This window comes from Peromyscus maniculatus, chromosome 9 (genome assembly GCF_049852395.1).
Source record: "Peromyscus maniculatus bairdii isolate BWxNUB_F1_BW_parent chromosome 9, HU_Pman_BW_mat_3.1, whole genome shotgun sequence".
NCBI lineage: Eukaryota > Metazoa > Chordata > Mammalia > Rodentia > Cricetidae > Peromyscus > Peromyscus maniculatus.
The window spans coordinates 104023312-104036213 of record NC_134860.1 but is presented as its reverse complement, the minus strand read 5'-3'; positions in this window follow the sequence as shown (position 1 = coordinate 104036213).

The window sequence follows — 12902 nt, the reverse complement described above, 5'->3', positions numbered from 1 at the left end:
ATATTGCATGGATTAAATAACTTATCTGCACAAGAAGCTGATGGATTTCTTTTACTACTCCCATTTCACAAATAAGAGTTCTGAGATACCACACAGTTAAACAACTTTCTTAAATTCTCAGCAGTTCTGGAGACAGGATTAAGAGCAAGATTTAGCTAACCTACAATGATTGTCCCAAAGTCTAAATATCTTACTTTCTAAGAGTTTCATTTTCTACCAACTGAGTTGCTCGGGCACATAATTACTTGGTGTGTGTCTTAGGGAGTATACTCATATGTGTATATGTCCTTGTGTACCTGTGTGCACATGCAAGTGGAAGACAGACTTCAGTAGTGGGTGTTATTCTTCAAGAGTTGTCCACTTATTTTATTGAGAAAGAGTCCCTCTTTGATCTGAAAACTCTCTGAAGAGGCAAAGTGGGCGGCTGAATGAGCCCCAAGGAGCTACAAGCCTCTGCCTTCCCAGACAGAGGATCACAAGAATGGACCACCAGGCTCAGTCTCCGACATGTGTTTTTGGGATTTAAGTCAGGCTCCTGGTTGCATAATAGGCACCTTGTCCACTGAATGGCATCATTAGCTGCTGTATTATTATCTGTGAGGAACTAAAGATTAATAGGCAAATACACTGCATCAGAGCTTATCAGCCAGGTTACTAGTGTATCATTGGAATATCCTGAATATTTGTGGACTTTACCCCCATAAAAATATGCAATAGAAGAGAGAGAGATTTGAGAACCAAACAGGTGTTAAAATTAGGAGCTTCCCTTTGTGAAGCCACTGGTGGTCAGAAGGAAGAGCTTGGCCTGTGGAGCAAAGTGAGAACAGACCCCTGAAAGAAACTCTAACTCGGTGTTGGCCTTCGTGGCTGAGTATTTGCTTTCCTGTGTTTTTCCAACTTGGTGTCATAGAAACAGAGTAAACATCACACTCTCTTTTGTTTCTGCTAACCTTTTAATATCAAACTAACTTTACTTCTTTAAAAAAAGTATCATCATTTTATGAGATAGGAAACCTTTAGTACTATTCCTAAAATAACCCATTTAAATTCCAGTTAATGAAATTAAAAGTTTGAGATAATCATTAGAGTTGTTCACAGGTATTATTAGGTGGAACATTCTCAGCCTGAGTATTTGAAAACTCCTAGATATTTGGTTACAGATAATTAGTTATTCTATTAGGATCTCACATCACAAGTTAAAAATGATTTGATTGTTCCTGCAGAAGTATGATTTCTTTATGCAATAATAATTGACTCTTTTGTAATTAGCAATTATTGAAATAACCTTTTGAAAGATCTTCCTCATCTTGACTAATTATTTATGATATTACTAATCTAATGAAGGGCTACTTAATAAATTATTGTTCTCTATGACTCTTCACCTAGATACACACACAAACAAATGTGTATTAGGTCTTTGCTTTCAAATTATTAAAGCTTATCTAAGAGCAAGAATAAGAATAATTGCATTCGTTGTTTTTGTTTCTCCCATCTTAACCCTATTTGTTTAAAACCTTGGACATTATATTTACATAGAATTATAGAAATTGCTATAAGCATATGCATTTAACTAATAACTTTATAATTATATATTTTCTTTGAGGTTGTAGCATTTATGATATAATGATAACTACAAATAAAGATCTCAAAGCATGAAAATATCCAGAAATCATTTCCTCAAAATCACATTGGGAATTGATATGACTTTGTATTGCTTTTTTAACCCTATTTCCCCAGTTTAGGCTTAGTGTGTACAGGATATATTTGTATAATTGCATTATGAGTTGTTATGTGATATTTGGATACAGTACTCAGAGGGGAGGAAAAGAACAGAAAGAAATCAGAATGGAAACTAGGAAAAGACACACAAAAAACTTTCTGTGTTGATATTTCTATATCTAAATGTAACATAGTCATTAGAAATGTTTTACTCTTCTGTGATGGTCTCCATTTGCTGTAAAGAGAGGTTTCTTCGATGCATGTTGTTGGTTACACTTCCCTTTGGGTATATAAATAAGATCTAGAATGTCTTAGGAAACCATGGTGTAGTAAAGTGGTGGTATTAGATTCTTTTCTAAGAAATCACTAGACCTGGGAAAGCAGGCTAAGTTCCTAGTACCAGATACCACCTGCTGAGCAGACCTTAGATGCAGTTAGACAGCTGTTATTTGCTACCAACATGTGAATGCCACTTATTACACCTTTTTATGCATACCTTGTCCTGTTCGTAGTTGTCGTGGTTCATCGGTGTTGTGGCTGGTTAGGACTGTTTATTTGCTTCCCTCCTTGAGCAACTTGCATAGTATCTCCTAGACCCATGGATGCTAGACTACAGGAAAGAGGCTTCTAAGTCAGATCATCTGAGTCCTGCATCTTAAGTGTGCAGTGTCTTCAGCAATAGGGGCCTCCCATCAAACCCTGAGAAACAACCAACAGCAATAATAAATTACTATAGTTATCTATATTGTCTGTGGAGTCACTGGACTTCTCTGACTGACCATTTGAAAAGAGGTTTTGCCTGCCTGGTACTGGGGGGTTTTGTTAGTCTAAGCCTCTTATGGGGAAAGTTGTCAGCTCAATATGTATATACATACACTTATATGTTATGTATAACTTTAGGTAAATAATACGGTTCTTGGAAGCCTCCTCAAGCAACTGTGGTGTTAGAGCTCTTTCTCCTTCTGTGCTGGCCTGTCCCCCTCCACCCAACTGGAGCCCACCCCTGCCCTGTTATTTAGTTTCCTGCTTCTTATAAGTTGTGTCCTGATATTATTCTCCCCCCCCCAAAAAAAAAACCCTAAAGCTATGGCCCCTTAATACTTTCTTGTTCTGTGGTTACTCCGTGTTGTAAAGTCACATCTGAGGACTTTGAGCTCAGATCGTCAGCAGAGATCAATAGATCATGGAGGCCGGTTCTATGGACACATTTATGCGACAGCCCCTACAGCACTGTCTGGGAGAATATCCCAGTGCAGGGGGGCAGAGAGATTGGAAGAGCTCGAATATCAAGAAGTCTTGTCTAGATATGCAGGTGGAAGACAGACAGACAGACAGACAAAGTTATACCTGTTCCAGAGGAAGAAACGGAGGGAAGGTGGGAGAGAGAGAGACAGACAGACAGACAGACACGCTTGGAAATTTCCCTATAGGTGTATCTTGAAACAGTTTTCCCATGAGTTTGTTTATAACTGGTCTTAAAAAGTTTCAGCAAGTGTAAAATTGTGTGAACTAAAGAGTTGCTGAGCAGCACTTTTCGTTTTTATTGGAGCATTTCCACACAGACTGAGTAAATTAGAATTTACTTCACAATAATGGATAAAATAGATACTCTGTGATCCAGCGGGGATAGAAGATATACAGCATGATCCCCATATGCTCTTTGGAAATCATATTATTCACTTTAGTATTCAAACAAAGAGTAATTTGTAAAGGTTGCATGCTCTGCAGAGTCATTTTGTCAAATTGTTGAAGCTGACTGATTTCTTCAGGGACGGCTTCAGCTGCCATGCCATTCAGGACACATCCAGAGGGCAGCTCATTTGACAGGGGTTTGGGGAAACATATTTGTCTGTGTATCAATTTTCTGTCACCTTACAGGCTATCTCTATAAATTATTAAAGCAATTGTACCAATGGGGTGATTTTTGAGCTATGCTATTTCTTGGAGTTTATTTGACTGTAATAAGAGACAAAATTATGATTTGCTAAAAAATTTGTATAATTTGTTCACTATCTTGGGAGTAATGTTCTGATAAATCTTCTCCAGTCTGATAAGGTTTACGTCTAAATGTATGACTTGAGGTCCCACATATTTTTGAATGGCTTAATACTTCATTTTAAAAGGCTACAAGTACTTATTTTGTGGCATTTTTATTTTCCCGAGGAAAAAAGTAAGCCACCAGGATGGCAAATCATTCTCCACAATCACCCTGATAGATACATCTAAGGACAAAGATAAAGTCTAAGCAGAAATTCCTAACTCCTGATTTGAGACTAGTTTTAGTTAGACTGTAGAAAATCCATTTTCTACTTGGTGTCATTCAAAATGCTTTAATTTGTGAAACATGGCTGTTGAAATTAATGTCTGTGATGCAATTTTGCTCAGCACCACCACTCAGGAGATTTGACCCAGAGTAATAGACACGGCCTTTCTGCACCTCAGTTTCCTCATTTGTTAAACTTAGTTTTGACTCAAAACTAACCCAGATAATTCACAGTGAGTCCTAAATTTAAGAATCTAGAATAGCATCTAATGCATAACATTCCAAATAATATTGATTACTCTAATATACTTCAATCATCAATATAACACCCTGGGATTCACAGCTTAAAGCCCTAAAAATCCATTAATTTATTCACAAACCTTCAACTATGAGGAGGATTAGGAGTTTCCACCTATATCCATCTCTCACGGTATCACTGAGGAGTCTTGGGTGTGCTCTTCGGTTTGGGATCCACTATAAAGACAATAAAGTGAGATATACAATACAGTGATAACAAGCCTGTGGTAACAGGAATAAAACTGTACATATTCATTGAAGTTCGGGCAAAATTAGACCATCGTCTGAGATTCTTACTTCTAATCCTTCAGGTCCCAACGCTTCTCATGGTCTTATAAGGTGTAAGATTAATTGAAGGTGATACTCCATTGATGCAGTTTTCATGACATTGTCACCCATGCTGAAAAGGGACTTTTCAGGGGACATATCTGCTTTTGAATCACCAAATGTTCTCCTCACTCCTGACTCATACTTCTTTAAGTAATTTCAATAAAATCATTGGTGTACAAACTTGGATTGGAATGAAATCATTGTTTTGATCCATCTGGGTTCTATTTGGGATGAATAAATATTTCTTCACATCCCTCAAGGAAAAGTAACACAACCAGTACATCTGTATACACATCATGCATATTTATATACATAAATGAATTCACAGAGAAAAATAAAAACAATGAAAATAAGGAAAATTTAAAGTTCTAAATTGTCATGGCACCATATTTGGTTCTTTGAATAGTAAATTATTTTAAACCTTTATTAATAATTGATAAGTTTGAAAAATAACTGTTTTCCATTATTACTTCTTTTACCTAATATGACAAGACAAATATTAACCCATGGGTTTTTCCAGTCTCTTTTACTGATACACTGGCTAAGGATATCTTACTAAAATCTATAACTATTTGATTTTATGTACAGAATGGAAGTAAATTGGAACAGGATTCACCTAACTAGTAGAGTGTGTGTCTAACAAGCATAAGGTCCTGAGCTTGAATTCATGTACTATAAAGAAAAGAAAGATAACATAGAAAGACATGTGTTGAAGATTCTGATATTCATTGGTAGATTAAGTAGGGAATATGTACTAGTAAAAAAAAAACAGACAAATACATCTAGAAATATTAGCTGAACTGAAGGAAATTTTTCAGTCAACTCCATGCTGAGATTAAGGGAAATCTTAAGGGCTATTAATAAAGACAGGAAAATTCAGGAACATTCAAATGTATACAGTAAATATAGTTAGAATTAAGAAGTTCCTTTTGTGATAAAAACACACTTTAGCATTTTGAATTTCTACTAAAAATGTATAACCCTATTCAATCACATTTAGATGTACTCCACTTACTTTTAACATATCTGAAATAAGGACAGATGCCAAATGGCTTGACATATAAGCTCCAGCTGCTTTCCAACTTGTCTGCCCAGTGACGACTATCATGGGAACAGAAATTTAGCAAAATTAGCTCATTTGTGTCTAGGCTATGAAACTGCCATAAAGGTGAGTAGCTAAGGTGAATATTTTTCCATTTCACCAGTCATACTAGCAATACAGTTAATTCAATTTTGTAAAAATGGCATTCGGCCATTTTCCTGTATTGCATCATACAGTGTGCTGTCATCTTAAATACTGTGTTTCCTGCTGTATTCATTAAATGGCATGATATTACTGTTTTAATTTCTTAGAAGTTTTATTTTGTAGGGTTATAGTTTGAACATTATCCTGTTTATGTAAATAGCTTACTATTCATAGAAATTAAAATACAGCTAAATAGTCTTTCTAAAGGAAAGCTGGCAAGAAGAATTACTAACAGAATTGTCCTATCAGTAGACATTTCCTCATTGTTCTGATCTAATCTGTTAATGTTTGGACTTTCGGAGGGAAAAGGATACAATGTTCTCCTTTCCCCTCACAACAAAGGAATTGAAAAATAACAAGCCAGTTGGTGGGGGTGGGAGAGAATGAAACATTTCTACCCTTTCTCATTAGCAAAGGGGAGTAGTTTATTATTATTGAAACATTATTGTTATTATTACTGTTTTCATTCTGCCATTTTCTTTTTGTCTATAATTACATTTTTCTTATGCCTTCATTCCATATATCTTTTCTCTTCTGTTTGTTGCTTCTTTTATGCATCTTTTCCCTATTTTCTCTGTTTTATGAAACAGTTATTAACATCTTCAGTTAAGCTCCTGGTTTGTTACTTAAATATCTCCTTTCATTCCTGTCCTTATTGGGACTTCCTTGATGTTTCCTATTGCCTGCTGGTACAATGACATCCTTTGCCTGTTTTGAATATATTTTTGTTTCTGTTTTCTTTCCTGAATGGATTGATCCTGGTATCAAGAGAAAGCTATGCACTAAGAAGTCACTCATACAGTTAAAAAAGAAAAGCCTTGAAAAAGGATCTCTATGGCAACAACTAAGCAAACCACAATGCAAAACTACCAATATAAGCAAGACAATGTGACTCTTCTAATGCTTCGAACAAGCTGAAGTGATTGAAATGCTGGAAAAATTCCAATATCAAGCTTTGTATATGATATCACAAAGATGATTCAAAACAGAATGAAATGTGAAAATCAATTTACAATTTAACATGAGAAATTCAGTGATATTGGTGAGAAATTATATAAGAAAATGTGAATCCCTGAAAAGAAAAAGAAAAATATTAAAAATAAAAAAATCAATAAATAATATACAGTGAAGAGCATTGCCAATACTTCAAGCAAAAGCCAGAAATGTTATTTAGCATTAAATATAAGACTAAGAAAAGATTTTTGTTTGTTTGTTTGCTTGCTTGCTTGCTTGCCTGTTTTTCAAGACAGACCAGGGAATCATTCAATTTCAGGGGCCATAAAAGTAATACAAAGCATAACTACAATTTTTCAGGAATTTTTGTATGTGTTCAAGAGGCCAAACCTAAGATCTGAAGAGGATCTGAGACATAAACTAACAGTACTGAACACCTATTTAATAAAAATACAGCAATAAAATGATCAAATCTAAGGAAAGAGTTGGGCACACACATATTTAAGATATTTGGAGCTACAAATAGGCCAAACCCTAGGATAACTCAGTGTCACTACAGAGCAAAGGATGCTGAGAGCTACCGCAGGAAAAGCCTGCAGCAGCCTGCAATAGACGCCTCAGCAGAGTGACATCAGAACTCTCAGGAAACAATCCTAAAGCTGGAAATGATGCAATGACATATTTTCAATTCCAGATGGTCGATAACTTTTAAACAATATTACCATCCCCAACAAAGTTATCCTTTACTATCAGCTGGAAAGTAAAATCCTGCCCAGATAAGCATGAAGTAAAAAGTGTCTTCTAACCAGCAGGAAAGCATAGCAGAGGACCCTTGGAAGACTTCTACACAGTGATTGCAAAGAAACACTGTCACAACCATGAGAAACCAGGAAAACACAAAGGGAATGTGTGAACGAACACAGAATTGGAGAAGAACGAAGTGAAATCTATTTAGCACAGTAGCAGTCTTTAGGATGAAAAAGAGAAAAGAAAGGGCAAACAGTACTTGGATTTAGATGAGAAAAACAGCAATAACAAAAAAAATGACAAAAGTCAATATGCCTATCTCAGTAGTAATCCTAAATGTAAATTATTCTTACTCTCCAAGAAAATGCATGCATATTAGCTAATTGGATCTAAAAGTACAAAATCTATTAAATGTCTTCCACTGGAAACAAAAAAAAAAAACTACTCTCACCAAAGTTGAGAGCAGCAGCAGCAATAATGTGTTCATATAAATATAAACAAAACGTTTTATGGACCATAAAGCACTGTAAATGCAGAGAGTAGTTATTACTAACCGTAACTACGATTATTCAGAGTCCTTTCGAAATAGTCAAAATATTGCAATCATTGAGTGAGTGATAAATGATAAACGTAACAGTAAATCTAAGAGTGCACCAACTTTACATTTCCCGTGATATCTTTTTCCAAGTATTGTGTTAGTCAAAACCATGAAGCTTCATTATTTTCTGTGTGAAAGGTAACAAACTCACATTATGTTGAAGAAGTAAGCAGCAAGCAAAACACATGTACTGCTTAGAAAAATGCAATTGGACCTTGATACAGACATATTTTACATTTCATCAGATTAAAGTATTTGTATCTGTACTTGTACAGAAAGATTCACCACTACTGGGTTTGAATAAAAATATTTAAATCTAAGGCAGGGCAACTATTGTAAAGAATGAGTTCACAAAAACATACTACCTTGACAAAATGAAAATCATCACAAAATGAAAATGAACACCATCACAGCCTTAATAGATGAACCAAGCAAGATAAAGGATGCAAGGTCTACTATAGGGTCCTGGGTAAACCTCCTGTTTGCTGTGTGGTACCTGGCTGGAATAAGTTATCTTAAGGTACCAGTGATCCAAAGCAGTGTGTTACAGCCATGGAGGAAGAGAGAAAAGGAAAATCGGTTATCCAGTAAATTATCCTCACTGCTGTAAAAATGCAGGCAACAATCAAAGTTAAGGACAGGACAGAAAGGCAAACTAACAGCAACAAAAACAAGGCGAAGAAAGTACAGAGTCATGGAACATCGGAGGTAGTGAAGTGGGAGATTCATTTCAGAACTAAGGCTTGGCATCGGTTCCCTTTCATATGGTTGCTGACATCTGATAGATGAGGTTATTACCTCGGAATTTGTAGAGAATCAGATTTCTGGCTTCAGCTAGACTCCTGTTCACATCTAGAACATGTACATCACTTTACAATAAGAATAAATTCAAGCAGTAAAGACAGGATCTCCAATTTATTGGTCAAAGCACCTTGGTCAGCTCTGAAAAGATTCTTACTCAGGTGTAAAATATAGGCAGAAGAATACAGTAAAATGGGTCACATTCTTTAAAAGTTGGTCAAATAAAATATAAGAAACACATCAAAGTTATGAACTAGACAACAACATAGAAGTATGCAGCCTTTTGAACAGTAAATAAGATATCCTTTTCTTAGCAAAATAGTACAGACACATTTCATTAATAGTAAAAACACTGCAAACATAATATTCAAAGTTAACTATCAGAAATAAAAATCACTAAAAACAAGTATTAATTTTCTCACTTTAATTCTTAAGAAAATATGACATTAAAGTTTGCATTGTTTGCTTTTTCATGGCACTCTGGTTTCAGTGTTTCACCTCTGGTATTTCCTCCCTCCTTTCCTCCCTTTATCCCTCCCTCCCTCCCTCCCTCTCCCCCTCCCTCCTTCCTATGCTATGGCATTTAATAGTTGTAAATACATGTATGTTACAGTATTCATGTATGAACTTCATGAATGAATGAATTGAGATGTAATAACCAAATTGAGACAAACTAGAATTCTACCTCTTCAAACATAATTTATACTTTTTCTTCCCCTACTAATTCCTCCTGCACATTATAGTTTTTAAAAATTAAACACATACTTATTCAATGTTAAATATTAAGTTATTAAATAATAAATAATCGAGCAATGGTATTCCCCTATCAGATTCATGTCTTAATTTGCATTTCTGATGCTTACTAGTTCGATCCACCTTGTGGTTGTAACAATTCGCACATTTTTGTGCCATTTGATTTGGCTGAAATGATATATCTGCTCAATAGTTTATTCCCAACCCCTCAGCTTTTTCTCACAAACATACTTATTCTTCAACTCTCAATTAAAATCTTCTTAAGAATATTTCAATTGTTTGCTCTAATTTATTTATTTTTCTTTTAATTGTCCCACAAAGCAGGGTATTTTGATTTTAACTATGTGTTAAATTTCTTTATTTCCCTGGTAGAGTATAAAGTTACTATATAGATACAATGTTTTTCTCACTCATTATTCTCAATTAAGCATAATGTGAATATTTTACATAAAATAAGAATTGTTGGATGAATGTATATACGATAGAGTGCATTCCTGTAGAGAACAGAAAAACAGTCAATTAAATTTGAAAAGTAATATAAAATAAAAGCAATTTTCAATTAAATAGATACTCTAATGCAGCAGTTCTCAATCTGTGGGTTGTGACCCCTTTGGGGTCATATATCAGATATTTACATTACTATTAATAACAGTAGCAAAATTACAGTTTTCAAGTAGCAATGAAAATAAGTGTGGTTGGGGGTCTCATGAGAAACTTATTAAAGGGTCACAGTATTAGGATGGTTGGGGACCACCACTAACACAGTTTCACATTCATCTTCTTAATCTTTTAAGAACTAAAATTCTTAAATATTTAATTCTAAGAATACTTGATATTAGGGCTAAGATTTCTGAATTTAAGATGTTGTTCTGGAAATTGAGATACATCTCAAGATCTTAGGGGTTTTATTACTTCTGAACTTTTAGGAAACTTAGTTATACAGAAATTATTCTTTCGCCGCATCAGTAATCTCATAACAAGAACTCTTACACTGCATTATCATACTTTTACTTCTCTAGGCTAAAATCTTGGCACCCAGAGAGTCAGGTTATAGTTCAAAGGCTCTGCGGCTGACTTCAGGCTCCATCCCATTTTCTAACTTTCTCTTTTCCCAATGTACCTAGAGGCAAATAATTTTCTTTTGCTATCAGAAAAGATACCAAGGTCAGAACACCTGATCCCTCATAGCACAAGTGACAGACAGCTTGAGACTTTAAGATTCAGCTGTATTTGCACCACAAACAGGAATAACATTCCTCAAGACAAAGGATCACATTTTCTCCTTAGATGCCAAGTTAGTACACATTTCTACATCTACCTTTAACATAAAAGCAATGGACAAATTTGGTTCAGTTCATCATGCTTAGTAGTAGATGCCCAGAAACCTCTGAGCAAAGTTTGTGTTCACAGGTCTTCTTTCAGTCCCAAACAAATGTGCATTCTTTAGCTATCCAATAGCAGGGAAGTTCTTTTCTGTGCCTTTTGGGCATATCTCTTCCTTATAACCAGTGCTTTTATCTCAGAAACTAACAGATTCCCGAAGGCTTTTAGTTCTCCATGATGTCAGACCTACACCTGCTTTTCTGCCATTCTCATTTCCAACAGCTGCCAGCTCCCTAAGTAGCAAAGAAGCCACACTGTAACATCCATAATAGCAGGTTTCAGGACTACATTTATAAAATGGATGCTTATCCTATGTGTATTTACTGTTTTCTATCTATGTTGTCCCTTGAGCACAATTAAAATCATCAAAATTTTGTGCCTGTCCTTCCTCGGCCAATCCTGGTCCAATATCAGGTGCTCAGTAGAAATGCAATAAAGCCCTCAATTCCCCTGGACTATGAATTCTAACTTTCCTCTATATTGCTGAAGAACATGTGCTTTTCCTCCTTCATCCCAGGCCTGAGAACCCTGTAGCTTCTTCAAAGCTGTTATAAAATTATACCAAAGAATAACCAGAGTGAGAGACTTAGAGGAAAATACCTTTTTCATTGAAAATAGTGTTGAGCCATTACTGAGAAACCAAAGTTATGACTTTTAGAACTTACTTAGCTTTGTTCTGGTATATTTGTGCACCAGTGAGTTCACTTACAGCCTTCACGATTGCCCTGATTGCCTTTTAAATGTAAACGGGAAATGTCAGCAGTTCACAAAATTCAAAATAAATTTTAAAATCCTTCCCTAATTAGAGAACAGCATTTTATTATTCTCTTTAGAACACAGAAGATGAATGTTGAAGGGGAAAAAGCTAACTAGGTAAGAGAGAAAACAAGGCTAGCATGCTCTCTGATGAGCTATGCTCATTTCTCTCCTGGTAGATCTTATTTATGGTACATCATTAACGCATATTGGGTAGAGATGTTGCAAAAGAAACAGGGAAAACAAACTCTGTAGTGAAAAAAAAGGCAGGTGGTGATTCATCATTTATTACTATTTACCTGTCAGGGACCAGTTTAAAGTATTTATTTTCATATACATATAAATATATCTTTCTAATGCTACCCTTTGAAATATCAAAAAATTACCTTCTTGATTGAAGTATTGCTATTCCTCTGAGTATGCCAGGTTACTCAAATTTATTTTAATGATTCCAGTAATTTATTATGTGTCTGTTTGGGATTTCACACAGCATCTTCAAAATCAGAAGTTCAGTAGTAAGAAATGTAAGATTGCAGAATTTTCTAGATTGTGTAAAAACCAACCCAAAGTGTTTCATTTCTGTGGAAATTGCTTTAACTTTGCATAGCTGCTGATACAGTGTTTAAGATGTTAATTGTCAACTAATTTTACTTAGTTGGAGAGCTCTTTCACTTTTTTTTTTTCTGAGACAGGGTTTCTCTGTATAACTTTGTGCCTTTCCTGGAAAGGCCACAAACTCACAAAGATCCCCCTGCCTCTGCCTCCCGAGTGCTGGGATTAAAGGTGTAACCCACCACCACCCGGCTGAGCTCATTCACTTTTATATAGACTTTGTCTTAACAAAAATCACCGTTGTTTGGGAGTATGCCTTTTCTCCATTACAGTTTTAATCAATTGTTAGGAATCCAAATATAAGACTCAAGACTTCCCAATGTTTCTATACATAGCACAGACTTCTCTAAAATACATCAGAAGATATACATCTAATGGTTCTAAATTTAAACCACAATTTTCTACTTGCATTTAATTTTGAATTCCTTAAAGCTAGGTACACA